The sequence below is a fragment of the Numida meleagris genome, chromosome 2 (assembly GCF_002078875.1).
Source record: "Numida meleagris isolate 19003 breed g44 Domestic line chromosome 2, NumMel1.0, whole genome shotgun sequence".
NCBI lineage: Eukaryota > Metazoa > Chordata > Aves > Galliformes > Numididae > Numida > Numida meleagris.
In genome coordinates this window covers 97,226,154-97,254,022 of record NC_034410.1, presented here as the reverse complement: position 1 = coordinate 97,254,022, position 27,869 = coordinate 97,226,154, and the positions used below count along the sequence as shown (strand labels likewise).

Genomic DNA, 27,869 nt, shown 5'->3' with positions numbered 1-27,869 from the left:
AGCACTCTATATTGGCCTTCTGTGGCATCAACATGTCCATTAGCATGAAACCATCACACAGTCTAAGATGCACAAAGAAGGGACTGAATAGGCTAGCTCTGCGATTAGCAGTAACTGTTATTTTCTGATTTTTTTCTAGCAGATGTAGCATTAGAGATCGTTTGTGATGTTCACACATCCCTGAAGCCTTTTTGTACTGTCATCAGCTTTTTATTTGGAATTCCTGAGTTTGTGGATTGTATTACCTTACAAGAGTGTAAAAAGTTTATGATATTTGATTTCCCCCCCGTTTCACATTCTCTACATGCAACAGATAGAAGCGCCAGTGTTGATTCGTTTGTTATCGAAATACTCTGTCAGCTCTTTGGGGACTCAGGGAGGTTTTTTATCCTAAAAAGTTACATCCTAAAGTCAGTAGAACCCTATATGCGATCTGATTTTAGTGTGAATTTCATAGACTTCTAGAGGACATGCTGTCTTCATGGGGGAAGCACTGCAGGAACCTGCCTACAGCATGCTTAGGAGTGTGAGCTGGCTGGCTGAAATCTCCTGTTGGCTCAGTGTATGACAGCACAGGTAGACCTCTGTGCATGTCCCTCTGTGTATTTGTGTGCATGCATAAGATATGCTCATAAATATGTTCTTACTGTTAGAGAAAGCCAAATGATAGCAGCTGGTAGGAGATGCTAGTTTTATAACTGCTTGCTAATTTTTCCATAGCTTATTGCAGAGCATTTTAGAAGAGTGATCTTGCCAGTAAGTGCCAGTTCTTTTCATTCAGTTCAGTTTAATAGCTTAATAATGCATAATTGGAGTTCTTGGGTACTGGTAGTAAAAGGACACTATGCTCCATTAAGTCCAGGATATTTATTTTGAGAAAATGAGTGAGTGCACAATTTTCTGGGAGCGCTAATAGACTTAAATGGATTTCAAAAAGCCTTTTACCATTACAGAATAAGACTCAAATATGGGTCACATGCTCTGCTCACAGGATGCATCCAGGACACAGTCTGTCACTCACTCCTTCATTAATGAAATTCTGTGCCTCTTGCTGGCAGTGCTCCTGATTTGTCCGTCTGTGAGTGGGTTCAGCCTCAGGCCTGCTGTGTTTAGAGCAGACAGTACTCTTAATGTAAAGGACATAAGCTTTTGTAGCAAGTTAATCCGGCACTATGGTTGCAAGGCTACCTGCTACAAGTGTCCCCTAGAAATTCTGTTAGTGTCTGAAAATTCATCCACGCAGAGGGGTGTTAGCCACAGGGTGTTTTTAGAGTCATTTTATAGACCGATGTGTTCTGCATTCAAACTTCCTACACCTTTTCCTCCAGAACACACCCTCATGCTGCTTCCTATGAGCTCAGCACCACAATTAGGTGGCCACTAAGTTACAGAGGTGCTTACGTACACTGATGCTTGTTTGGAAATTGTTTGGCATTTTCCATTTTTCACACCCTTCCCACACTTCTTAGTCTTCAGTCTTCAACACAAATGCCAATTTAGCAGTTCTTTCCCAACTTCTGATATTTCTGATTAATTGGTATTTTGTGTGGTGTATCATCTCAGGCCTCCCAGACTGGCCTAACCTTTTGGTGTGGTAAGTAAAGCAAACTTGCTGAGAGCAGGAAGAGAAAATCTGATCAAAGAAATGTGATGTACACAGTACATCCCATGTAGCATTGTGGAAGTTTTGCTTGTGATTCCTTCATGCCATTGGAGGGAAACTGGGAGAATTCCTATTGCTCTAGCATGGGAATGTTATTCCCTTGTGATCAGGTTGGCTCGTCACCCTTCTCCCCAACATCTCTGAGTTAATCTCCTTACATAATTTGAACACCTCCTCTTCTCCTTCCTGGTTTCTAAAAATAATGTCCTCCCTGTTGAGGAGATGGGACCTTTTTCTTCAAAATGCCTTGTGTAAATGCCCACATCTATTCCAGACTGTGCATCTTGCTTCAGCTTTACGAACTGTTTTCTCCATTGCTACTAGAACCATTTTTTTTTTTAAGATCTAACCATTTTATACCCATATAACTCATCTCATGTCTAAATAAAAACCAGATTAAATTAGAGAGCCAGCATGCTGTTTATAAACAATAAAACAATAAAACTTATAAACAATACTAGAAAGAACTAAAAGCCTTCACATTTCACTTTTTATTACATCTTATTTTTACTTGTAGCATGCATTTGGAACATTGTCCTGCAACAATATTTTCATTTTCAATTTCATTTTTATTGTCTGTTTTATAAATCCCGGTCACATAAATATGGAAATATGAGTTGTCTGTGGATTATTCATTTATCCTGCTGACAACTAATCTGTCCAATGAATTAGAAACAATCACAGCTCCATGACATCTAATTATACTTTCCTTCTTTGTTTTCTATGCTTTGGAGAAAAGCAAGGTCTTAGTATGCAATGATGCATATAAAAAAACGGAGCTTTCATTTGAGTTAAAATATTTTCTTTTCATTTTCTAGACAGATGTCATAAAGATGCATGGTCTTCTGCAGAGAGTTGTAATGTTCTATTGAACATTGGAATTGTGACATAGTATAACGTTAAATTAAAAATGTGGGTGATTTCTGCTCCTAGCTACAGTTCCTCCATACATAACTGCTTATATTTGAGCAGATGACTTCATCCAGGTGAGGATTTGGTCCATAACCCCACCTTCCACTTTCATGGATTGCTTTGTTCTCTATTCAGGAGATTTGAATTCCCTCAGCTCTAGGAACTGTTCACCTGGAGTCAACCTCTGGTGTCACTTAGAGAAGCATGGGAGCAGCATTCATCATACCCACCACCAAAGATTTCAAAGGTAGTGGTGCTAGAGAGTTTCTTAAACACGGCTCCTGAGGACAGATGGAAACAAAATTTGAACCTGTAGTCCATAACACTTCTGACAGCAGGAAAAGTCCTAAATAGCTTCTTTCATCACTAGCCATACGGAGGACAGGGATATGACTCCTTGTTCTTGAGTATGCTTCTGTTGTGAGAAGCCCTCCTACATATGCAAGGGCTGCCTCTGAGAAACAGGATTTACAAATTGGGAGGTGCAGTTTCTGTATGAAGAAACTCAGTAGAAATAAGACATGTTGCAGATCTTCAGTGTGAAGTGGAAGATCTCCTCCTTGCAAGCTCATATTTCAAAGGAGGTAACCCACCCTAAGCAACACTTCTCTCTAAATTGATGAGCACTCACTGACAGAGAGGATCCAGATGCCCCCATGAACATTATTACTTTTAACTCCTATTATGACTTCTTGAACTAACTGAACTGTTCAAATATTGGCCCTCATCTAGCTAAGAACAGGGAAGGGTGACGTTTTGTTTAGTTCCACATTCATCCATATGGATAAAGTCCTACAGAAGCTTATATTTGCCAGCTGGCAAAAAGCCACGACCCTTATTGTTTTATCATGCCTCCAGTCTTTGGTGAATGCTATTGCTGACACCAAGGTCCTTGTGCCCTTCTGTGTGCCATTGTCCCTTTTACCAGCAGAGCTGTGAGGTGCCTGACAGTCAGCCACAGGAAGGGGATGTGGTGGAGAGAAGCAGTAGGCAGACAAAGGTAAGTCCTGCTTTCCAGAAGTAGACTTTGGGCTTTGGAAGAGGTGTCACAACATTATCAGTAATGTACTCAAAAGCACATGTTCTTTTTCTTGCATGCAGCAATTTTTCCCATTGTTGACTTCATGCAGAGTTCTCTGCACTGGTTTTCACTCAGGTGACTAACACAAAATATTTCACCCACTGATGGACAAAGCAATGCAAACTGTACCATAATCCAGTTGAAGGAAATCAGGAAGAAAATAACAAGATTGTCTCAAATCTGCATATGCCTTAAACTTAATAAAACGTCAAGTTTTATTAACCACAACTGAATGTGTTGTGGTTAATAACAGCTCAGAAATTGAAGGCTAAGAGCCATGAAATTATCAAGATTCACAGCTATGATTTAGCTGCTAAGCCTCAATATAATTGGTATTGACTATATCTGCTGGTCAATCTAAAGCAGATGTTGGAAATTAGAGGCTAAATCATGTAATCCTGGGTGCCAAAAGTTTATCCAAGAGCCCTATTTATGGCTTACCATTGTTTTGTAATGGGGTTTTTTTGTTTTTGTTTTTGTTTTGTTTTTTACTGCAGTAATAATTGAATGATGTGGTTTAGAACCATAACTGACAAAAGCACATTTTAATAACTGTTTTGGGCTTATCTCAATGTGCATATATGAGCATGCCTACTTGGAGGATTTCTAGCTCTTACATACTCATTTTATAACTGTTGCTGATTTTGGCAAACAGCCATGTAAAGGCAAATATAAAATTTTCCTGCAAGTTTCTCATAATTAGTTACACTATAACTTACAACATTACATACTTTAAGAGCATGTTTGTTTGTAAGGATATGGGACAAAGGCACAGAATTGTCTCCAGAAGGATTTGAGTAAGGGAGAACAGCTCTGGGAAAGGATTTGGTCACTTGCTTAACCGTGCCTCTGTCACAATGCTCCTTATATATATTTTTAGAGGATTCTCTCCAAAATTTTTGCTGAATACCTTAAAGTATTTCAGTGGCCTTACTGGCTTTTGAAACCCAATATGGCTTTTAAAAACAGCTACTGCCCAATTAAAAGATTTCCTCAAGGTCTAAATGAGTACTCTGTCATTTAAACTAGGCTTGTAAATACTATCTGCAAAAACACTGTCTGGCAACTCTCACAACACTGAAGTGATTAAGTCTTCATGGAACTTGGAAGAAAAAAGACAGAAGCTAATTCCTACCAGAAGGCAAAGGACATAGGTTACACTTCTTTGCAATGTTTAATTCAGGAGCAAACAGGCTTAATTGTAACAGTAAGGCAAGCAAGATGTTGATACACAATCTTCATAAATTCTGTCTTAACATAGTGATCCCAGCACAGATACAGCAGGTTACACATGCTATGGAATTTGGAAATCTTTTTGCATGGTTTTGTGCCATAGATATATCAGCTCCTGGATAGCTCCATTGGCTTTGTATCTTTTACAAAGTAAATTTCTTCATAAGATGTTTATGTATTTAATTTTGAAAATAATTGATTGAATGTGAAACTGTAAGGGCTGTGTTTTCCGTCTGTCCTTTGACTTTGTGGAGTAAGTTAGCATAGCAGCTGAAGGAACAATTATGTAACCACTAACAAGACAGCTGCAGGTTATCATTTCTTCACACTATCCCTGTAGCTCATCTGTAGTTCAGAAATCGCTCAGAGCCTAGGGGCTGATAGAAATCTTCCAAAATCTGTGTTAAAAATACATTGAGCCATATTCTGTGACACAGTCATCCGCACAGCAGTGCAAGTAATTCCAAACACCTCTTGAAAAACCCTTTTAAAAATAGGGTTTCTCACAAACATTTTGCTGGCTGAATGTAGGGAGCATAACTGGGCTTTTCACTTAATGGGAAATAATTCCAGCCCCATCCACCGAGTCATTCTAAATTTGCAACAGATCATACATTTAGCAAAAACATGCAGAAAATGTACAACATTTGTTTTCGTGTGTAAACTGTAAGTTGTTCAGGGAAGAGGCATTTTCTTGCTGTAATAAAAAGAGCTCCAGTAACAAAGTCTTAAAGTGTTACAAGGCTCTTAACTAATGAATAAATGTGCTAAGGTTCTGAGGCTCTCTGAGCCAGTGGTCTTTCATGTTTCTGCAAACCTATGGGAACATGTGTAGAAAAATAATGCAAATATTACAAGACACCTTCTCCTGGTGATTACTGCCTGTCATTTTCTAACCATTTTAAAAACAGTTTTCAATGACTTTACATTACTTTAAATAGTTGCAACCTTCAAGTATTCCACACTAAGCAGCAACAAGGACAAAATCAGCCAGCCTTTCCCAGAATTTACTCTTGAAATTTCAGTTGAGGTAAAGCCTGGGTTTGTATGAAGTAGTTCACATCTCGCCAGTGTACATTTGTGATCTCATGTTTGGGAAATACTTAAAAACACTGAAAGGGAATGGAGATACAGTTAACTCAGATGAGAAAAATATAATTAAATATGCTATCCTTTCACTGGGATTATATATTATATCTGGACAAGTCCACCGAAAGGGGTAGATCCCATTCCACAGCAAGGATTTGCACTACTTCCTCCATCAGCACAAAGCTGCCGCAAAGACTTCATTGGTCACGCATTAACTGGCCACTGCAGGGTTCATCTTACAGCTATTGTTGTCAGACGGTCCCTGCACCATTACTGCTGGCCTTCTCCATCTTGGACAGTGACCTGGTACCTGACATCCACCACCGCAGCCATTCCTGGAAGTCAGTACCAATTTTAGAGGTAGGTGTCAGACCAGCTGCCAGAGGTCACGTCTGACTTTTGAGGACCCTATACTGGAGGACTCAGAGGTAGATGGGCAGTTCCAGTAAGACACCTTGCTGGAGCAAGCTGTATTTCCATCAGCTAGACTCTAATACAAAAACTAAAGCTCCTGATACCAGAGAATATTTACGGGCCTTTCCCTTCCAGCAGTGGCAGATAAGTTTTTGGTGCCTTGAGTGCCCTTTCCTCCAGTGAGAGATGAGTACCTCCAGCAGCAGAAATAAAAGTTCCATGAAGCACTGCCTACAGCTTTAAGCTGAAATATGGTATTGCAGCCACAAGCTGCACATTAATAGCAGAGAGCAGCTGCAAGATTCAATATGTGTCTGCCCAGCAGATCTCTAGGGAAGGAAAAGCAGCATGCCAGGTTTGGTACATGCTTGTGTCACCCAATAATAATAATGCCAAGTCCCTTCAAAACGCTTTCTATAAGTTAGAAGAAATGTATGCAACAGCTCTTGTCTCAGCACAGTACTATACTGCAAGAGAATTATATAAAGGTCTTCCTCTTCATCTGTTTCATGAACTGTGTGACACAATGCCAGGAAAAGGCTCCTTTTTTTTTTTTTTAACAAACAGAAATATTTCCTGAATTTCTTTGATTGCAACTAGCTTTGCAGTCATGTGCTCATACTGGCTCTTGGACTCTCTTTTGAATGCTTTTACATGTGGATCTATATACAGATCCCATGCAGAGTACTATATCAAGGAGATAACCTGGAGCTTTGCATAGTTCATGTAACACTGGTGCTGTACAATGAATTGTTTAGACTGAAGAATCATAGAATGGCTTAATCTGGAAGTGACCTTAAAGCCCACCCAGCCCCACCCCCACGCCATGGGCAGGGCTGCCACCCACCAGCTCAGCTGCCCAGGGCCCCATCCAACCTGGCCTTGAGTGCCTTCAGGGATGGGGCACCCACAGCTTCTCTGGGCAGCCTGTGCTAGTATCCCTCCATCCTCGGAGTAAAAACTTTCTTCCTAGCATCTAACCTAGATCTCTCATCTTTTGAAGCCATTGCCCCTTGTTCTATCACTATCTGCCCATGTAAAATGTTGGTCCCCCTCCTTTTTTATAAGCTGCCTACTGGAAGGCTGCAATGAGGTCTCCCCGGAGCCTTCTCATCTCCAGAATGAACAAGCACAGCTCTCAGCCTTTTTTCCTAGGAGAGATGCTCCAGCCCTCTGATCATCCTTCTGGACCCCTTCTGGAGCCACTCCAACAGATCTCCATCCTTCTGCTGTGAGACTCAGACCTGGCCTGCAGTACTGCAGATGGGACCTCAGGAGGGCAGAGCAGAGGGGGACAATCCCCTCCCTCTTCCTGCTGGCCACCCCTCTTTTAATGCAGCTGAGTTGCAATTGGCCTTCCAGGCTGCAGGTGCACACTGCTGGCTCATGTCCAGCTTTTCATCTACCAGAACCCCCAAGTCCTCTGCAGGGCTGCTCTCTACGAGTTCTTCTCCCAGTCTATACTCATATCTGGGATTGCCTGACCCAAATGCAAGGCCTTGCACACGGCCTTGTTAAACCTCATTAGGTTCTCACTGGTCCACTTTTCGTGCATGTCCAGGTCCCTCTTGATGGTGTTCCTTCCGTTTTAACAACAGCACCATCAGCTTGGTGTCATCAGCAAACTTGCTGAGGGTACACTCAATCCCACTGTCTAGGTCATTGATAAAGATGTTGAAGAGCACTGGTCCCAAAGCAGACCCCTCGGGGACACCACTCGTGACTGGCCTCCTCCTGGACATAGAGCCATTGACTGAAATCCTCTGGCTGTGACCACCCAAGCAATTCTTTATCCACCTAATATTTCAAATCCATATTTCTCCTTCTTTTCCCTCAGTCTGACCAGCAGGTCCTTGTTCAGCTATGCCAGTATCCTGCCTTCTCTACTTGATTTCTTCTGCTGAGGGATGGAGAACTCTTGTGCTCACAGAGAGGCATTCTTAAAGAGCTACCAGCTCTGTTCTGTTCCTATGTCCCCAAGGACAATTTCCCAGGGGATCCCATCTAATAATTCCTTAAACAGCTGGAATTTCACTATCCTGAAGTTTGGGGTCCTGACTCTGTTTTTGCCAGGCCCATATTCCTTGAGATCGTGAACTCAACCAGGTCATGGTTGCTACATCCCAGAAAAAGAAAGCAGCATTGGTGCTGTGATTAGATTGGATTTATAAGACATGATTCAGACACCTAAATTTAGGTGCACACACTGTAGGTATCTATGACAAGGCAGCTCTCTGTGGCACCATCATCATAAAGGTGGTTAAAAAGTCGATTCAGTTTCCTAAATCTTAGCTGCCCTGTGTCATTTGAGATTCTCATTTGACATTCTGTTACTCAGTTCACATGGAATTTGTGGCCTGCTGCAAGGCAGAGATCCTGCCAGACACCAGGCAGGATGTACTTGGGCTGGTACTCAATTTGGGTACTCACACGCAAGCATCTATTACCATTTGAGATGCCCTCAGAAATCCAAGGAGTGCACAAGGCTGGAAGACGTGGCATGGAACCTCTGTGAGCAATGTCCTTCTGAAACGGCTGTTAGATGTGTCCTGGCCTCCTCAGCTGGCTCTAGATAAGTACATGACTATGACTGAATGAAGATATCCTTGTCTAGGCAATTGAATCATGTCCCTAGTCAATACACTTGGGCAAGAGACACTGACATTTGACATGCTCACTAATCTAGACCCAACTGCAATGACAGGTTCTCGAGGAGGCACAGGGAGGATTCACAGGATTTGCGGCCTTGGTATCATCTCAGGAACCATGAAGCACATTACTTTGTGTGGGACTTTGCTGTTCCAGAAGACAAGGAATCTACGACTACTGGGGCCTTGATCTCATCTTCTTCCCCCAGCTATGCTGAAACACAAGTAGTAACTAAAACACACTTCGGTTCTCAGACAAGACCAAGCCTATTCCCTTGATGCTGAGCAAATCTACCTTCAGGGAATATGCCTGCCAGCAGATTCCCAGAAGAACTCTGCTAGTTCAAGTCCCCTCCAGCATCCAGGATCACAGAGCTGGAGCGGAGCCCAGTGGTCAAAAGAGGATGAATACCTGTCTCACCTGAGAGCACACTAGAGAGTATTCTCAGATGGAGTCCTCCAAGTGTCCTTAATTCTGCTCAGTATGCCCATGGTATCATCTGATTTTTTATTTTTGCACAAATTCTGACGTATCTCATTATTACCTTGGCACCTGGGGACTGTGATTTGCAGAACAGGGTCTGTTCCAGGCCATGCTGAATTATATCAGAATTCCAAGGCGTGTTTGGCAGCTGCTAATAGTGGCTGGCTATTTTTAGATTTATTTTTTATGTTCTTCTCTCAGTTCAGATCTGTCCTATTTAAGCTCTATTAAAAATACAGATTTCAGACCGGCAATATTTTCCATTCAATTTTAGAGGTATACTTTTACTGCTTACAAAAACACCTTTTCAATTACCTTGCCTCTAATTCATTTTTTCTAAAACTGTGGTGTAATTATGTTGAACCTAAATCTTTATCTCTTTTTCACCAGAAACTGCATGAAATTGCCTCTCAGAAAGAGGACTGAATTCCTACTTAAACCCTTTGCACAAAGGGGCATTTTTTTCACGCATCCAGTGATACCTATTTCTGAAATCTGAACATAAGCAGTTCAGCAGATATCAGTTTTTTTGATGGCCCTGCCCCTCGGTCTTTGCTGTTTATTTGAGTGCTGTCAGATTTGCACTGCTCTAATTCACAAAGCCAAACTCAGTGACCCCCAGTGCTTGACAATGGCTGGGGCCACTTGCTGAGCTCAGAGCAGCAGAGGGAGCAGGATTTGGCAGCTTCAGTGCTGGTAGCAGCAAGCAGAAAAAAAGTTCTTCTGTCTTATCTCAGCTGAACCCACACAGCTATTGCCCTACATGGACCTAATTTTGTCCAAAACTCATTGTTTTAGAAAATGATAGAGGGAAAAAGTCAGGGGGAAATGTACAGTATATTTTCCAAAGCAGCTGCCAAAACTGTCACAAATATATACATATAGAGGAAATAATCGTGCAGTACTAGTGATGCTAGATCCTCTCACAAGCTGTTTTTAGCATTTTGCTGAGAGATGACATTCCCAAAGGAAGGAGGTGTGCTCTGTAGTCTATCAGCAAAGTATGAAATATATTAATAGGTCATGCAAAACTGATTTGGCAAAATCTTCTATGTGAGCACAGTTATTCCCATTTTGGTTACAGCTTCAGGTTTGTTATAACATAGGAGCCATGAACACAAACACATGACAAAGTGATAGATAAAAAAGGAGGATTCTGCAACCTGTAGTGCAGTGTCTTCACAAAATAGTTTCCCTAAAACATTTTGAGCCTACTTGATTTCTGGCTGCCAGAGATATCCCTCTCATTTTTTAATGCTGGATTTCTTTGGAACATGCAATGGACCATGACAGCTGATGAAAAATCTGGCCTGTTTAGTGGCATGGCTTGGGGTTGAACATTAGAAAGGGGAACTAGCTTCTTCTTCTTGGTAGCTCACTGCTTGAAGCTTCCTCAACACTATGCAAACATTTATAATGGTTAAAATTGCAACTACTGCAAATAAATTTACAGAAAAGGAGGAAGAAAGCCGGAAAGACAATTTGAATAAAAAGGCCTCCAGATGGAAACATAGGGATAAACTCTTCTCTCTCCTGTTCTTGTATAAATTGGAATTATTCTAAAATTTAAAAGAAAAAGAACTTACCCTGTTACAAATTTGTGAGATCAGACAGTGGCTCCTGATCAGGATGGGTGTAAAATATCTGATTTAAAAAGAAAAAGGAACAACTATTATTTGTCTGTATTTACTTGAAATATTTGCAAAGTGAATGAGTGCATTAGCTTCAGTGTCACAGAATCCCAGCATGGCTGAGGCAGGCAGGGCCCTCTGGGTCCCCCTGTCCCAGCCCCACTGCAGCAAGGCCACCCAGAGCAGGGTGCCCAGGCCCACGGCCAGGCAGCTTCTGGAGACCTCCAAGGAGGAGAACCCACAGGCTCTGGGCAGCCTGTGCCAGTGCTCCGTCACCTGCACAGCACACAAGTGCTGCCTGCTGCTCAGAGGGAACCTCCTTGTGCTCCAGTTTTTGCCTCTTGTCCTGGCACTGGGCACCACTGACAGAAGCTTGGCTCTGCCTTCTTCACACCCTCCCTTCAGGCACTTATGGACATTGATGAGATCCCCTTAAGTCTCCTCTTCTCCAGGCTGAACTGCCCCAGCTCTCTCAGCCTCTCGTCATAACAGGGGTGTTCCAGTTCCCATCATCTTTGTGGCCCTTCATTTGATTCTGTCCATTATGTTCATGTCTCTCTTGTACCAGGAGCCCAGAACTGGACCCAGTATTCCAGGTATGGCCACACCAGTGCTGAGGAAGTGGAAGGAATACATTTATCTTGCAATAAAATCAGAAAATCCACATGACTGAAAGGTTTGTCATTTCAGTTGCGGCCCACATCCATGGTAACTCAAGCAGCTCCCTTTTCTCATCTGCATGAGAGAGGTCCATATGGGACATAGAAGTTTGTGTCCTGATGGCTTTTTGGCGGGCAAAACAAAAGAAAAATTGAAAGTTTATTTATGTGGCAGATGCTGCACAGGTGGTTGCAACCATTTCCTAGCTATATGCTTCACTTACTTTTTTCTAAAGTTAGCACTAATCATGGCCTAGTCAAAACTGCCTCAGGAGTACTGTAAGGACCTCTGTCTAACAGCTTGCAAAGAAAGACCCGAAGTGCTGAAAACCCAACACAGAGTGCTGCTCACAGCCAGCTTCAAAGGGATTGAAGCTATTAAAAAGCATGTCTGGGCCACTGAAAAAATCTTGCTATCATATCAAGGCTAATGCAAGAAAGAGGTCATCCTTTTTTTTTTCTTGTTTCATTATTATTTGTTGTTTGTTTATTTAAGTTATACTCCATTTTCTTAGAGGTAAAGGAACTAAAACTGCGCACGCTATTCATGGATTGATGCTGGAACATAACAGTGCTTCCTATTTTGCTACTTCCTCCTTTCTCAGTAATTTCTGTCATTTGATTTGCCTTTTGCTTTCCACTGATGTTTTCAAAGAGCTAAATGTGGAGACTGCAGGATTTCTTTCCCAGTGATAATAGGTAATTAACAATCTATCTCTGTGCAAGCATAGTTAGGATTATTTTTCTCCAATGCTTTAGTTTGCATTCCTTAATTTAATCCAATTTGAATTCATTTCCAGGCTTCTTCCTCAGCTCATGGCTCCTTCTTCTCATGTACACATCTGTCTTTCTCTCCTTCTCCAGACACAACTGAATAATGTTGGCTTAGACACAACTTCCAACCATCTCTCAGGAGATAATCTAAGGCACAAGTACGTTATAACACTCATAGGAAAAAAAAGTTCTATATTCTTTCATTTGGCAGTTTCTAAAAAATATGTACCATATCCCAAAATGAAAGATTTTTCATCCTTTGTTATCAAGGGTTGGTTCACCTAGCAAGATTTTCTGAGCTTGCACAAAGGAAAAGGTGCAATGTATTATTCTTATGAGTAAAGCATTTATTGTACCAGGAAATAAGAGAAATAAGGTTAAATTTATGTTTGTGAAACCAAACCCCTGGACTACAGATTTGATTTAATTTGCTACATGTTCCCCATTTTAGACATAATTCTATTGTAATGTGCTTAACAAGACTTTTGAAGCCAGTGTGGAAAGGCACTTGAAAGCAAGCTCTCCCTTTCTCTGAGGAAGGCTTCCTTGAGAATCTGAATCATGATGTTGGAGGTAATCACCAAATTCTTAGTAGCTTCACTCTCAGGCGGAGTTGAGTGGGATGAGGTCAGGTTGTGTAGAGGCAAATGTAACTGCCTACATGAAAGTGAATACCTTTAAAAATGGCTAGTTAGGCATGGTGTTGGGATAGGCTGTGCTAACTGAAAATCAACACCAGCATTATTGGTGGAAAATAATCATTACTTGTATTTAATTTTTTTACCTTACCATTACAGTGGGAAAAAATGGTATTTGCTGCTTGTGAAACTATACAGAATGCGAGCAGATGCAGGATTTTTTTTCTTTTTCTTCTCCTGTTTCTTTTTTTTCTGACCAAGTTTGTGTCACTCTGTTTTAAATTCCAAAATAAGGTTGTAGCAGATTTTTTGCATCCAAGTGAGAGCTTCTTCCTTGCTGCTCCAGTTGCCAAGAAACGCAAGCAATTGTAAATTTCCATACAAAGTTGAATCCAAAAACAACAGTTCAGATTTTCCATAGCACCTGTCAGGAAAACAGTCATATCCACTGACTTCAACAAACAAAAAGCTGTTACATGGAGCACTCTAGATACTGACTCCAGTCAGAACAGCAGTAAGCCAAGTTTGAGAGGCTTTGACAGTCTCATATAGAAAGGATAAAAAATACCAAGGAAAGAAGAACTGTCTGGAAAGACAGAAGTACTTAACAACAATGGAACTGGGTGTTAAAACTGGAGAAAGATTGAAACGGTCTAAGAGGAAAAATATTTATTTTAATCACACAAGAACTGTGGATCAGCAATACATACTGTTAATATGTGAAAGCCTATTGCCTGGGATGCTGAAGGTGAAATGAGTGCACTTAGAGGTACAAAGTAGGGAACAATCTCGTGCTAGCAGATGACAGATGATCATAAACTTTCCTGTCTGGCCTGTTCCTCCCTAGGCATAGAGACTGATTTTCACTTTTTTCTTTCTTTCTTTTTTTCTTTTTGCTTCTGTTGGCTTACAGACCTTCCATTGAAATAAGACTAGAAAAAAAGGATACCCTGCCCTCTCTCAAGTGACGTAATCTGTTTTTAATTTTCTCCTTCTATTTTTTCCTCCTGGTAAATGATGAGAGTAACAAGACGTTTGACTGTTTTCTAAAGGCGTGACATATTTTGATAGCCATATTTTTATAGTAGGCAGCTGGCTTTATTCCCAACTGGTCAAGCTAACACATGTTAAAATTGCTTCAGTATTGCTTCATTAGATTTTGACCATTTTTCAACTGGGGATCCTTCTTAGAAACTGTAGTGAAAAAAAATCTTGAAGAAAATATTATATCTCATCGCTGCTTAAGACTTGGTTCTCTCACTGCTGTCTTTTTTAGACAGTTAAGTGAGACAATACAGAAGTTACCAAATATGGAAAATAAGACGAGTGACCTTCATGGTTTGAATAGATCGTTGATTTTGATAGAATGTCTGATTTAAATATACTCGGAAAATAATACACTCAGAAAAAATACAAAGCGTTGTTTTGATCCTCATGATATCTGGAAATTGCAAGGTTTTTTATTATTCAGTCAGAAGCTTATCTGAGTTGCAAACAAATACCAAATTTTAAAAGCTGATTCAGAACCCATGGATACTGATGGAGAATATTCATATATATATCTATATATACGCATTTTTTTTTCTGGTGGGTTGGGATCTTTGATTATCTTCCTTCTTTTCTCTAACTTGCATTTTCTTGCATCGTTCCATCTTTTCTCCTTTCTGCTGTGATGTAGTACAAACAGTAGATGATAAATGGTAGTAGAAACTTTACAAACAACAGATATTATAGCTACATTATTATAAAATGTTACAAATGAGATCCTTGTTATTTCAGTAAACAGACAGAGAATCCAAGAGGCATGGAAACGAACTGAAAAACGTAAGCAACAGATCAATTTTGACTTGCACTTCCTTTGTCCCAGTAGACAGAGGATTTCAAGTTGCAGAAATGTGACTATTAATAAATGTGACTCTTAATCAACACCAAATTCTTCACTCAGAACTGTTTTTTAAAATGGAAAAGTGACCTGAAGCATTTCCCTGAACATTTTGGTTCTCCTCAGATCAATTCTTTTGGGGAAGAAAGGAATCAACAACTCAGCTGAGATGTGACAGTGTGACAACATCACATCACTTGTATGCATGAAACAGACAGGGAAGAACGTAGTGATGTCTGCAACATTTCTACAACAAAAGCCCAATAGGGCATCCCAAACAGGCAAGGTTAATGCCAGGTACCTGAATTTTCATGGATGCCTCTGCGAAAGGTGAAAGGAGGACAGTGCCAAGAAATCTTCACGTAGAGATCAAGCTTGAGTCAATATAAATGTGTTCCTTTGTCTAAATTCCTTTGAAGGCTCACTATATAAGACACCAGAGTATGGCTAATACACATGCATCATATCAGGCCTCTTGAAGGAGGAGGTGTAGACTAGCCTAAATAAAATCCTATAGTAGCCTGCTATTAGCACAGCAAGTTATAGTGTGAACGCCCATACTTCACTCCAGGACCTCAACAGCTCCTTTAGCGGTCCTGCTTCCCCTTCCTCATGGTGTGACAAGTTTGGTCCTAAGTTACACTTAAGATTTTTCAGTTAAGTCAGTGTGGTCAGAGAGATGAAACTGGGAGCAAGGTTTGATCCCCTACACTCAGTTCATCTTTTTCCCTTGATATCACCCCAAACAGGGATGTTTCTTGATAGTAACAAATTTAAGTCAAGTCTACGATATTAGTTATTTTTACTTAGCTCCCAAGAGTCTCAGAAGGCATGCTAGATATCTCAAAGTCCAGGATTCCTGCTCAGGAAATTACAATGCTTTACTTAACTGCAGTAAAAGAATCAAAAAGAGGCAGAGAGGATCTGGGGCGGCACTGAGTTCTGTGGCACTCCTGTGAGATTTGTGCCCCACAGGTCAAAAATAATTACGTTGAAATGTATTAGGAAAATCACTTGTGAGAGCCACAGAAATAAATCATTCGTTTAGCTCCTTGGTTGCTACTTCATCCGTGTACCTTTTCCCAAGGTGAGCCAGAACACCTCCTTTTCCTATTAGAGGCTTACATCCTAAATTTTCCTTTTATGTATACACATTTTACAGCTCTGTAGATCTGGCAGAACATTTTACAATTACAGCAGAAGAAACAGGTGAATAGGTGGCTAATCAGAAATCCTATCTGAGATGACCATATCCTGACCAAGAGATTTGCAGGGCATTTAGTCCATGGATTTATAACTGAAGTGGAAGGAACTACTGCAGCTGCTACCCTGGCTTTAGGATGGCACTTCAGCTGTTGCCTAGCACATAAGTCTTAATTGTCCAGGCAGAAGGAACAATCCATTCTTATGTTCCCTGCATGCTGGCAGCCTGAATTGAAGCCTGCAGTCCAAGGATAAAGATCTCATCTGGGTCACCTTTATCTAAGATGAAAACCTGAGGACTTTTGCTTGAAAATCTTCTAGGGCATTAAACTAGCAGAACAGCATGCTTGCTCAACATTTGTTGCTGATTTCTCAGCACCAACAACTTCGTCAAAAACACATTCCATATTCAAATCCCTTGGAGGAGAAAAGCAGGGAAGGTGCTGAGGGAGAGCTAGAAGCCCATTCATACCCCTGTGCAAGGACAACACCCCGCCGTCCTCCTCTGCCAGCTCCCTCATTCCCCATCCCATCTCATATTGTGATTATGGCTATTGAAGCTGCAACACCATACACTCTGTACTGCACCTTGTAACAGTTACATCTGCTAGTCACTTAGGGACCGGTTCTGTCCTTGTGTCAAGCTGTGCAGAAGGCAGGTTTCTTACTTTCTAGGCTGGAGGCGATAAGTGAACACAGCCACATCTTCTTCTGAATCACTGTAGGATGGCACTACAGCATGTTGTGGCTGCACTCAGACCTGCTTCTGGGAGTGGGTTCTGCAATGTGAGTGTGGACTTTCCTCTCTTTCTGCCTCTCCTGTATGTGTGTACTTCCCAACCATTAAGAAATTGACTCTACCTCCCTAGAGCCTCCTGGGGAAAATGAAGAAGCACTGGTTCTGAGATATGCCTTGGAAGAAGAAAGTGGACCTCTCAGAGCCAGGAGTTACAGATGAAATTGAAGGGAAAAAAAGTAAAATCTAAAATGCAGAATCACTTTTAGTTGGGTGAAATAAGATGGAGGGATTGGAAAAACATATAAAGAGTACATGATTCTATGATTCTACATGATTGAGATGAGTAAGAGTAAAGCAAGGAAAGAAAGCCAGACTGAACCAACAAGAAGGTAGAAGAGATCTTCAGCTCAGACAGAAAACTGAGATGTCAGGGAACTATCTGCTTTTCATACACCTATGAGAAAAATACTCCGTGATGAGATCATTCTAGAATCCTAATGTACAGACTTGCACAAGATAAGTCAACCCTGCTCTAACATTGTCCCACTGTCCTTTGCTTTCACTTCCCAGAGAAGATTTGGTCACTAAGTCTCTAACAGCTCTGTGGACTTCACTCAGTTTTATCCCCAGAACAAGGAAAATGCTTGCTGTTTTCAAATGGTACTCTTCCTCTCGAGAGGAAGCCAATACCTGCTGCTAACTCAGATGCCAGATGGTGCATTCAGATTTATTTAGACATGACCCACTTCACAGGAGGGAGTGCTGCCCACATGAGATGATCCCTGACAAAGGATCAAACTGCAGCAGGCTGATAAGGCTGAATGTGAAGTGATGCTGGGCCCAGCACCATCTTTCTGGACTAGATTAGTGAAGAAAGGAGCACTGTACCAGAGCAGAAGAAGGAAGCTTTATGTATTTATTTGTGTTCATTTGCTATGACTATCTGAAAGGGGGCTGTTGCGAGTCTGCCTGAAAAAGATACCATGGATGATGCCTTTGAAACTTCCTGGTGTCATTTCTTAGACAAAGAAGTGGTGAAGGAGCCAGTCTTCTCTTCAAAAGATTAGGATAGCAGGTAGCCTTTCATGTTGTATGGGAGCTGTTAGGTCAGGGCTTGAGCTGGTGATGGAGCACCTGGTGAAGGCTGCTGCTGGCCCTGGGAGCACAGGCACATCATTTGCATCTGTGCTCCCCAAGTGCCCAGAATGAGTGAATCCAGGGTGGAGCCATGCTGGGCTCATATAAGGGCCAGCCCCTGACAGGAAAGGAGCTCTTGGGTTTAGGCTGCTTCTTGAGGGAGTACTGCATGGTCAGAGAATCCCTTTGCCAATAGGGTGAGTTTAGCTTTTCTTTATGTGTGTAACTATTGGCCTCTCTGTAAATACTTTGCCTGGTATCTCTAAGAATCTGTCAGAAGCAATTTTGCTTCTTTGTGAGCAGAACACATGTACATAATAAATAACCCAGGAACCCATACCATCTCTCATGTATAGCTGTGTGGAATGATGTATTTGTGAAGCTAATCTGAGCGAGTGGCAGGTATTTATTTATTCACAGCAGTAAAACACAAACAATGAGTCATAATGCCCATAAGGACAATCACAATTCTTTGGTTTCTGCTTACTTATAGGTGTTTGCAAGATGACAGTGTTTTACTGCAGTTGTTTTTCATCTGCAACACTTAAAAGATCTCTTTGGGAAATGGTTAAGAAATTAATATGTCTTATTTAAATCAAAGTGACTATCAGGGCACAAATATTGGAAGTAGGATCCTCAACTTACAGTGTCATTAATAACCTGCTTCTTTTTTCTTAGGTAAACTGAAAAGTTACTGGGCCCAATTAGAGGGATACTTCTTTATCATAAATTCTTTCTGGGTAGCCGTGCTTCTAATTCAATAGCAAACCACATCTCCACAAAACTGGTACTATGCCAGCTGATCCAAGCATGGCATCTCACTTGCTTGCCAGAGCTGTCCTTTGTCCCTGCCTGCTGTGACTGCCCTGAGCTGGCCTTCATTTCCCAGTGCTTTGGAGCTGCTCACCTGTGAGGCCTCTTCTCACCCAAGCTGTGCTGCCATAACTCCAGCCACCTGGGATCACTCAAGTGTTGAGACTTACTGAGGTCTCAAACTCAAAAAGTCAAGTTCTTGTGTCAAGAGATTCTCCAACATTTAATTTTGGGGTACTATCTGGAAATCACTCCAAAGTAGCACAGTGCCAAACTTACCATAATATTGTCAAGATATTGTGTATTGAGACTTTGAGTTTGCTGTTCTTGCATTTTTAGCTCCTCTGGGATAATCTGAAGGTCTTGGTTTTCCTTAGCTTGTTTGTTAGGTGGCTTCAGACAAAGTGCTATAGCTGCTCAGACACATCTAGCCAAGGTTCCTGTTTACCACACCAGCCAGTAACAACGATCATGGAAGAAAAACTTTACGATTTAGGACGCAATGAGCTAGAGGGTCACTAATAATTGTTTCTAAATCATTTTTAAAGACATCTAAACTCTGGACTCCATGGTGTTCTGCAACATTGAATTTAATGATTTAATTATGACCTCCATGGAAAGAGAAGTTGCTTTTGTTTGATCTTAAATGTGATACCCTGTAATTTCCCTGAGCGTTTGGTAGCCTTCGTGCTGTGAGAATGATTTACCACTCCTTAATCACCTTCTTTGCACCACTTATGGTATCATAAAATTTATCACGTTTCCCCCTTCCCTCTCACAGTTTGTTTTCTAAGTTGAAGAGCTCAGGACTACTTACTCTCTTTTGTTCAATTTTTGCATATCAATTCTGCCTTTCTTCTTAGCTTCCTAGCTAAGGTACAACCCTTGTGAGGTGAATGACAAGAACTTAATGAATCGTGAAAGCTGCTTGTGAAAGCAGAACGTTAATTCTTAGTATTTGTTCTCCGTTTTTCTCCACAGTGTTAATCCCTGAGTGCTCCTCTGTCTTAGATGTTACAGCTTTACATCTCTTTTGTAAAGATTTTTTTCTGAAAGGCTTTTGAAAATCCGTATGTTTAAACAACTGTAATCATCTGCTCATTAACACTTTCAAAAGACCATAATAAGCTTGTGAATGAAATCTGTGCTGACTTTCCCCTGTATCTCACATTTACACTTTATGCTACATAGAGCTTCATCACTACTAGCTGATTTTAGTCACAGTTACTACGAATTCGCTTAGTACAAAAAATCAGATTTACTGGCCTCAGAACAAGCTCTGTAGCTCTTTTAAAGACCGTTGACAACTCTGCTTTTATTTTAATATATGGAAGGACCTTGAGTATTATGGATACATCTGGCTCAACCTTTATGTTTAAATAAGCATCTAGGTTTAAGAATATGAATAATGAATTAACTGGTAAGATAGTATACAGTTCATAACTGGGAAAAAAGTTTCAGGTAAACACATAGCAAGAAATAAGTGGATGGTTGTCTGAAAATTTTCTTCTATTTTCCCTTACTTCCCTTACTCTTGAACCTTAGAGTTGGTACTCAAGACAAGAATACTATCTCCACGGCAACACCAATAATGCATGTGTATGGGGATTTGTTTTCCCTTTAGCTTGAGTAATTCTAGTCTTGGAGAGAGGGTTGCAGGCAGTTCTTTCCACCATAACCTGAAGGCAAATGTCATTCTTCTCCTATGGAAATTGACAAGAATAAAGTGGGGTGCAGTCTTAACATGAATGTAATAAGATGCTCATATCCTCTCTGCTGCATTCACAGAAACCTGCCAAATCCTGGGAATGGGAATGAACTTCTTTATACAAAAGAAAATACGTTTGTATACTAAAGTCTGATTCTGAAAGTAAAGAACTTATTTACTTACTGATTAATTATGAGATTCTTCCAGGCTACTTGAAAGAGTGTACGAATTATTTATTCCTACTCCATAGTCCTTACTCGGAGCAAAACCCACGCAACAGTCTCTAAGCCTGAAACATCTCCTTGGAATTCTTGGTGTTACCCAGATACCTGGTGTCACAACAATGAACAGAATTTAAAAAAACAAAACAACAACAACAAAAAAAAACAGATCAACCTTCCTGCTCACAGACTTCCATGGCCATGCAAAAAATCTTTTCTTAAGCTCCTCTTTGAGTTCCCTGTGGCAAGAAACAGGCTAGTAAAATGATAAGCTGAGGAGGGAAAAAAAAAAAGGGGGGGGGGGGGGCTGGTTTTCTTGGATAAATCGACAGCGATACACAAACCAACGCCCTACCTTGAAAAAAGTATTTTGAATGGTGACAAGTGAGGTCCCCAGGATTAAAAGAGCTTAGGACAGTAAGAAGATGAAGATGCTAAAGATGCTCTTCTAGTAGTTGGACTCATGTAAGCATAACATTTTTTTTTACAGAAGATTTTACTGAAACACGAGTAATATTATGTTATCCCTAAAATCATCAACTGCAGACTTATGTAACAATAGAAGCTGTTTTCCAGGAACAATATTAATTGCAGTCTATTATTAGCCATGAAAACATTTTTCAGTGTTATGAGTCATGCTTCTCATCAAGCTAAGTGCTGTGAAATATATTTCCTGAAAGCAATACCCTTACCTTTACTCAGTGTGGGAGTTGTGTTAGCACTGACTCCTGATGGTTCTCCAAGGTTTTATTCTGAAATAAAATAGGCACTTGTGAAAGTTCTAGAATGGTATCACCTTTATTTGGACTTCTGCAGTGGACATCTGATGCTGCTGTAGTAAGAAATATCTGAATTGTTTGAATTTGAAGCCACTGCATCTAAGTTGCCTGTTGCGAGGGGAAACAGCTGTATTGATGGCCTGCATTCACCATAATTTTTGCCACTCCAGATGCCTGCAGCACAGCCTATGCTTCTGTCATCAGGGCTATATTTCCCTAGGGTTTTACATGGAAGCTGTTGTTTCTCTAGTCCTTTCTCTCTTCTGACCCAAAATTTTGTCATCACCAGATTTTCAGAAGCTAGAGCTTCATGTAAATCTGTATTTACATACCTAGATACCAAAGCTGTCTTTGAAGTCTGATATTTCGATAGTAGTGACTTGTGATTGCTATTATCTGTTTGCAAAGTATAATCACTAGATATATAAATAAACAACAAAACACAAATATTTTTATGTATATATCGCACCCCCAGTCACAAACAAGGGGCGGTAAAATATGCCTTTTACCAGACACATAGTGATTTTCTTCCTGGGCTTAGTGAAGGTCTGGTGTAAGAGACTACATCTCTACTTAGAAATTGTAATATTTTAAAGTTTTATAGATGAGAGACTTAAAATGCATGGAATCATGGAATTATTAAAGTTGGAAATGACCACTAAGATCATCTAGCCCAACGGTCAGCCCATCCCCACCATGCCCACTAGCCGCATGCCTCAGCGCCACATCCACACGGTTCTTGAACACCTCCCTGGGTAGCCTGTTCCAGTGCCTCATCACTCCTTCACAGAAGACATTTTTCCTAATATCCAACCTGAACCTTCTCTGGTACAACTTAAGGCCATTCTCTATCATCCTATCACTGTTACTCAGGAGAAGATGCTGACCCCCCACCTTGCCACGATCTCCTTTCAAGGAGTTACAGAGTGATAAGGTCTCTACTGAGCCTCCTCTTCTCCAGACTCATAGAATCATAGAATGGATTGGGTTGGAAGGGAACTTTAAGATTATCGAGTTCCAACCCCCCTGCTCTAGGCAGGGAAACCTCCCTCTAGACACCTCCGGTTGCTCAAAGCCCCATCCAGCCTGGCCTTGAGTGCTTCCAGGGAGGAGGCATTCACAACCTCGCTGGGCAACCTGTTCCAGTGTCTCACCACTCTCATAGTAAAGAATTTCTTCCTAATATCTAGTCTAAATCTACCCTCTTCCTGTTTAAGACATTTCCCCTCATCCTGTTGCTACGTGCCCTTATAAAAAGTCCCTCCCCAGCTTTTCTGTAGGCCCCCGTCAGGTACTGGAAGGTTGCTGTAAGATCTCCCTGGAGCATTCTCTTCTCCAGGCTGAAGAGCCCTGAATCTCTCAGCCTGTCCTTGTAGGGGAGGTGCTCCAGCCCTCTGATCATCTTTGTGGCTGTCCTCTGGACCTGCTCCAGCAGCTCCACGTCCTTCTTGTGTTGTGGGCCCCAGAACTGGATGCAGTACTCCAGGTGGGGTATCACAAGAGCAGAGTAGAGGGGCAGAATCACCTCCCTTGACCTGCTGGTCTCACTTCTCTTGATGCAACCCAGGATACAGTTGGCCTTCTGGGCTGCAAGCGTGCATTGCCAGCTCATGTTGAGTCTTTCGTCAACTTGAAGGAACAATCCCAGTTCCATCAGCTGCTCCCCATAAGACTTGTGCTCCAGACCCTTCACAGTTTTGCTGCACTTCTCTGGACACACTCCAGGGCTTCGATGTCTGTCTTGTAGTGAGAGGCCTAAATCTGAACACATCACTCAAGGTACGGCTTCACCAGTGCAGAGTACAAAATTGTTGCCCTGTTTAGCATTAAACTAGTTTTTGCAATGTCATGTTGCAGTTGTTCTTTTTTTCCCCACGCTCTTTAAAGCAGGGATTATCCTTTTCATACACTCAATCTTTGCAGAAATTATGTTTTCTTATTTAGTGAACAAATACAATTACAACAACATGAAGAATACATGCTCATTTTGAATCCCTTTTCTGTACTGCATATAATTCCTGAGTTACATCTTCTCTCAACTGTTAGCACTTTCCCAAGTAATACTGTTTTTTCTCTGTTTATTCACAGCCATTTCCATTCTCAACTCAGCTCCTCATGCAACTGTGTCACTCTGGTGGAGCAAAGGCTCTGTCTAAAGGTAAATTATATTTGCATCTCCTTTCAGGTCTTTTTATGTGCAGTAATTGTATTGGGTATCTTCACGGTGAACGAGAATCAGGTGTCCCAGTGTATTTTCTGGCCCTTCTGTAATTTACAAATGCTCACAGTCAGAAATAGTGTATTACAAAGAGCTGCTGCCTATTCAGATATTTCCGGTGGGAATCCATTAGTGAAATTTTACGTTCCATTAGCAAAATTTCCATTAGTGAAATTAGTTATACAGTCAACATAACCATCTACTACGTGTTGGATCAACACTCCTCTCTCTTCCTGCCTTGTAGTGGGCACACAATTCATAGTGATGCTACAACAGGGAAATAAAAAGGGAGTGTTTGGGCATATAGAGTCTCTGCTATAGAGCAGAAACTTGCCTGTGAAGGGAAATACATCTACAGGAATACTGTTAAACAGCTACTACTGAAGCAGCTTGACAGCGTATGTAGGTAGCTTCTCTCCGGGTTTAGAATGTCTCTTTTTCAGTTTAGCATATGTCTCTTCGAAACCATTTTAAGCCAAAAATGAAAACATGCTTGAAATCACACAGAGGTTCACAAAGGGACCCAAATTAACTTACTCTCAGTGATATAATTAAACCAGTAGCGATGATAAACTTCTCCAGAGATAAATATCCTTAAATAAACTCTAGTTCTGCAATAGCATTTTTTTTCCCCAGCTAACAACAAAATACAAAAGCACAATTGCATAAGCTGCTATATCCCATGGTGCCCCATAGAATGAGGTGGCTCAACAGTGGGTCTGTCCAGCATCGTATCTACTTTGGTCATCAGGACAATGCCAAACATAACTATCTCAGAAGAACGGTTACCCCCTAGCAAACCTTACAAGGGATTTTTTATTTTGGTTCTCACATTGAGATCCTATTAGTGTTCAGGGAGCATGGGCATACAGGCTGCTGCCTTTTCCCTATCTGGCACCTCAGTGCGATAGTGTGGAAAACAGACTGTGAAGCACAACCTTCACTCAGGTTTGTAAAGATAAACACATTTGTATTCTGTGACCCGAGGCTAGCACTGGCTCTATTGCTCTCAATAAACTTTCCATCACCTCTAAAGATTAACCAGATAGGGAGCTTTTAATATATCATAATCATTACATTTGCTTTGGGTAAATTTACCTAAAATGTCTTCCCAGTGGAATAAATTGCAAGATAGCAAGGGAGATGAGAAATTGCTATTCACAAGCTACTGCTTTGCAAAGGTTAGCTTATAAAAATGTCTGCTGACTTCGGCAGTATTCTTCATTCTCATTTTGAGGAATGAAGGTTTGGTTACATTAAGATTTCTTACTCATCCAAAAGTGCCCTCACATATATAAATAAGAGGAGCTGCTGAGTTCTGAAAATAAATCACTAAGCTTTACTTGGAGAAGTTTAGGAATCTCTTAGGGCTATGAAGGTAGAAAAAAAAAAAAGCTTATAATACCTATACTTGTCTTAAGAAAAATTATTTTTCAGTAGGGCATTGGATACTCACACAGTACTTCATCAGAGGCATCTTCCAAGGACAGGATGTAGCACTGAAGAAATGAGTGCCAGAGTCCAGATTGCTAGTTCTCTGTCAAACTCAGGCTATTCTGGAAAAATCAAGTATATCCAACATCTACACAGAGAGCTCAGCCTGCTGATGAGATTTCTTTTTTGGAGTAGGAATGACAAAGGATTGTTGTAGCAGGAAACCACAGTTTTATGAGCCAAGCAGTGCTGGAGCTCAGTATTCATCCTCCAGCATTTTGCTAGACATCCACTTGCTTACCTGTAGGTACCTGTAGGACAGGAGAAAAAGAAAAGCAGCAAGGTCCAATGCTGAGGTAATTGCTTTGCCAGACTTTACAGTCTTCTGGCAAGTCTTCAGTTCTAAAACATAAAAATCATGTAGAAAAGAAACTTTACAGATGATTAAGTAGTTTGAAGTGTCATGGATGCATTCAGATGTTGTGGGAGTCATTAACATGTTAGAATGATAAAGAAAATGGCGTGGATTTCTTCTGGAGATATAGGATTTTAAAATGATGGTAATATGTTCCTATTATATAGTTTACTTCATATTTTTATTGTGTGGAACTGCACATCCCTAGAATTTTACATGCAAATTGATACCTCATAATTCTTCCTTCCAAGTGAAAGAAAGCAATAACTGAGCCATATTTTCGATAAGTTGAGCTCCATACATATACATCTGTGCTTACATCTGCAAATCCCAAAGCTGTCCTTGCAGCTGAATGTTTTGATGTCTGTTATTTGCACAAAAAATGTTGTGGCCAAGGGTAAAAACATAAGTCTGTTTTGTGTCAAATTATAGGTCTCAGTTTCCTGGAAAACTTGAGCATTTGAATTCATATTCATATGTACAGTATATCTATTGACGTGTTATCTCCCTTTGGGTACATTCAAGTGAGAGACACTGGCTCTGCAGTTGAGAAGCTCCTTATCATTTAAATGATCAGGCATCCAAACATAATTTTCTGGCCTGAAACACTGTGGTGTCGTTGCACTCATTCCCTGAACCACAGAAGATGTGTTGGATTGCTTCAGGCAGCATATTTGGCAGGGACCCTTGTCATGGTTTTGTGATTTTCGGTTATTGGTATTCCACATCATAACATCATGTAGTGGACATACCTGGTCCTCAGAAGAGAAGGACTACTACATTCCCCACAGTACTTTGCTCCTCTGTTACCATTTTCCAGCCGGAGGGAAAAGATAGAAGCTCGCAGTATAAAAACTTGCAGATCACGAGACCTCGTCCCTTTTTCCGCCGTCTCTCATCTTGGCAGCACCTCGCTCTCCAGCCGTCTTATCGTCGGTAGTAGAGTAAGGCCTACCTTGATTTTGGGACATTCTCTCTCTCTGTATTGGATTTATCAGCTTAAATTGTAATTATATTGTATTATAGTGTGTTGTTTTGCATTCCGATATTTTATTTAGTAAATTAGTTTGTTTCTCCTCAGATTGTTGCCGCTGTTCTTTGCTCTCAGGGCCATCTCCCTACCCTTTTCCCCTTTCCCCTTTTCCCGGGACGTGGGCCCTTGGGTCCCCCGTCCCCTTTGTCACGGAATCGGGCCTAACGCCCGTAAACCGTTGACAACCCTTCTGCATGCTCTTCTTCTTCTTCTTGCAGACCTGTTATACATTATCACTCTGGTCACAAGGAGGCAATATGAAAAGAGTAAGCTTTGCAAATAGGCATGTATCTGACAGACAGCTCTCCCTTACATGGACAATTTTATTTACCAGTTTGCATCTTGCACAAAGTTCTTCCTCAGCATAAAATCTCTTGCTCAACCATGCAGAGTGAGGGAAGTGTGGACACATTCTCTTTAAAGTTATGAACTTTGTTCATAATAATCAGTGGTACTCCCAGCTCTCTCATAGAATCACAGAATCATTTGGGTTGGAAGAGACCCTCAAAGGCCATCTAGTTCAGCTTGCCCTGCAGCGAACCAGGACACCTGCAGCTAGGGTATTAACTTCTCAGAGCTTCTCTTCCAGCCTGTCAGGACAGACAGGTTCCTCTACACAAAATGTCAGCCATTATGGATTGTGGCAAAAATTGCCTCAGCTCTCTGGCTAAAGAATAAGCAAAAGGATGTCAGAATTCCTGGCTAAATTCAATCTGTGCAGGCAGTCTTCTTTTTCTTGCCACGGTTTCTGCTAACACCTTTCTGACAAAGAAGGATGCCACAGGATCAGGAGGAGCATCTGGAGCCTTCTCCATTCTAACTTGCACATTGTCATTAGAGAGTAATTTTATAAACAAAGATTTTTCAGCATGTATTTTGGATTCGCAAAGTATTATCTCTATCCTCCTTCTGTGTCGTATGTTCTGCAGTTTGGAAAGACTGCACATTGTCTACTGCTGACATCTGTTTTGCATTTCAATACGTTATCTAAAATTTAAAAAGGTCAGTTTTTGAACTGGGATGGTTCCCACCTTCAGCAGTCTTTCCTGAATGCAGAGGAA

General features: G+C 41.0%; 1 long non-coding RNA gene across 3 annotated transcripts; it reads right to left on the bottom strand.

Annotated features, from left to right (window-relative positions):
- LOC110393852 lies at positions 296–27,869 on the bottom strand. 3 transcript variants are annotated; one of them, XR_002435229.1, is made up of 7 exons: positions 27,840–27,869; positions 25,662–25,671; positions 25,383–25,482; positions 21,622–21,681; positions 20,892–21,037; positions 11,111–11,168; positions 296–1,103 (listed from the first exon to the last, which is right to left on the bottom strand). It is a non-coding gene; the product is annotated as an uncharacterized LOC110393852 (long non-coding RNA). The 3 variants fall into 3 exon arrangements; XR_002435228.1 differs by lacking the exon at positions 296–1,103 and adding an exon at positions 8,661–8,960; XR_002435230.1 differs by lacking the exon at positions 20,892–21,037.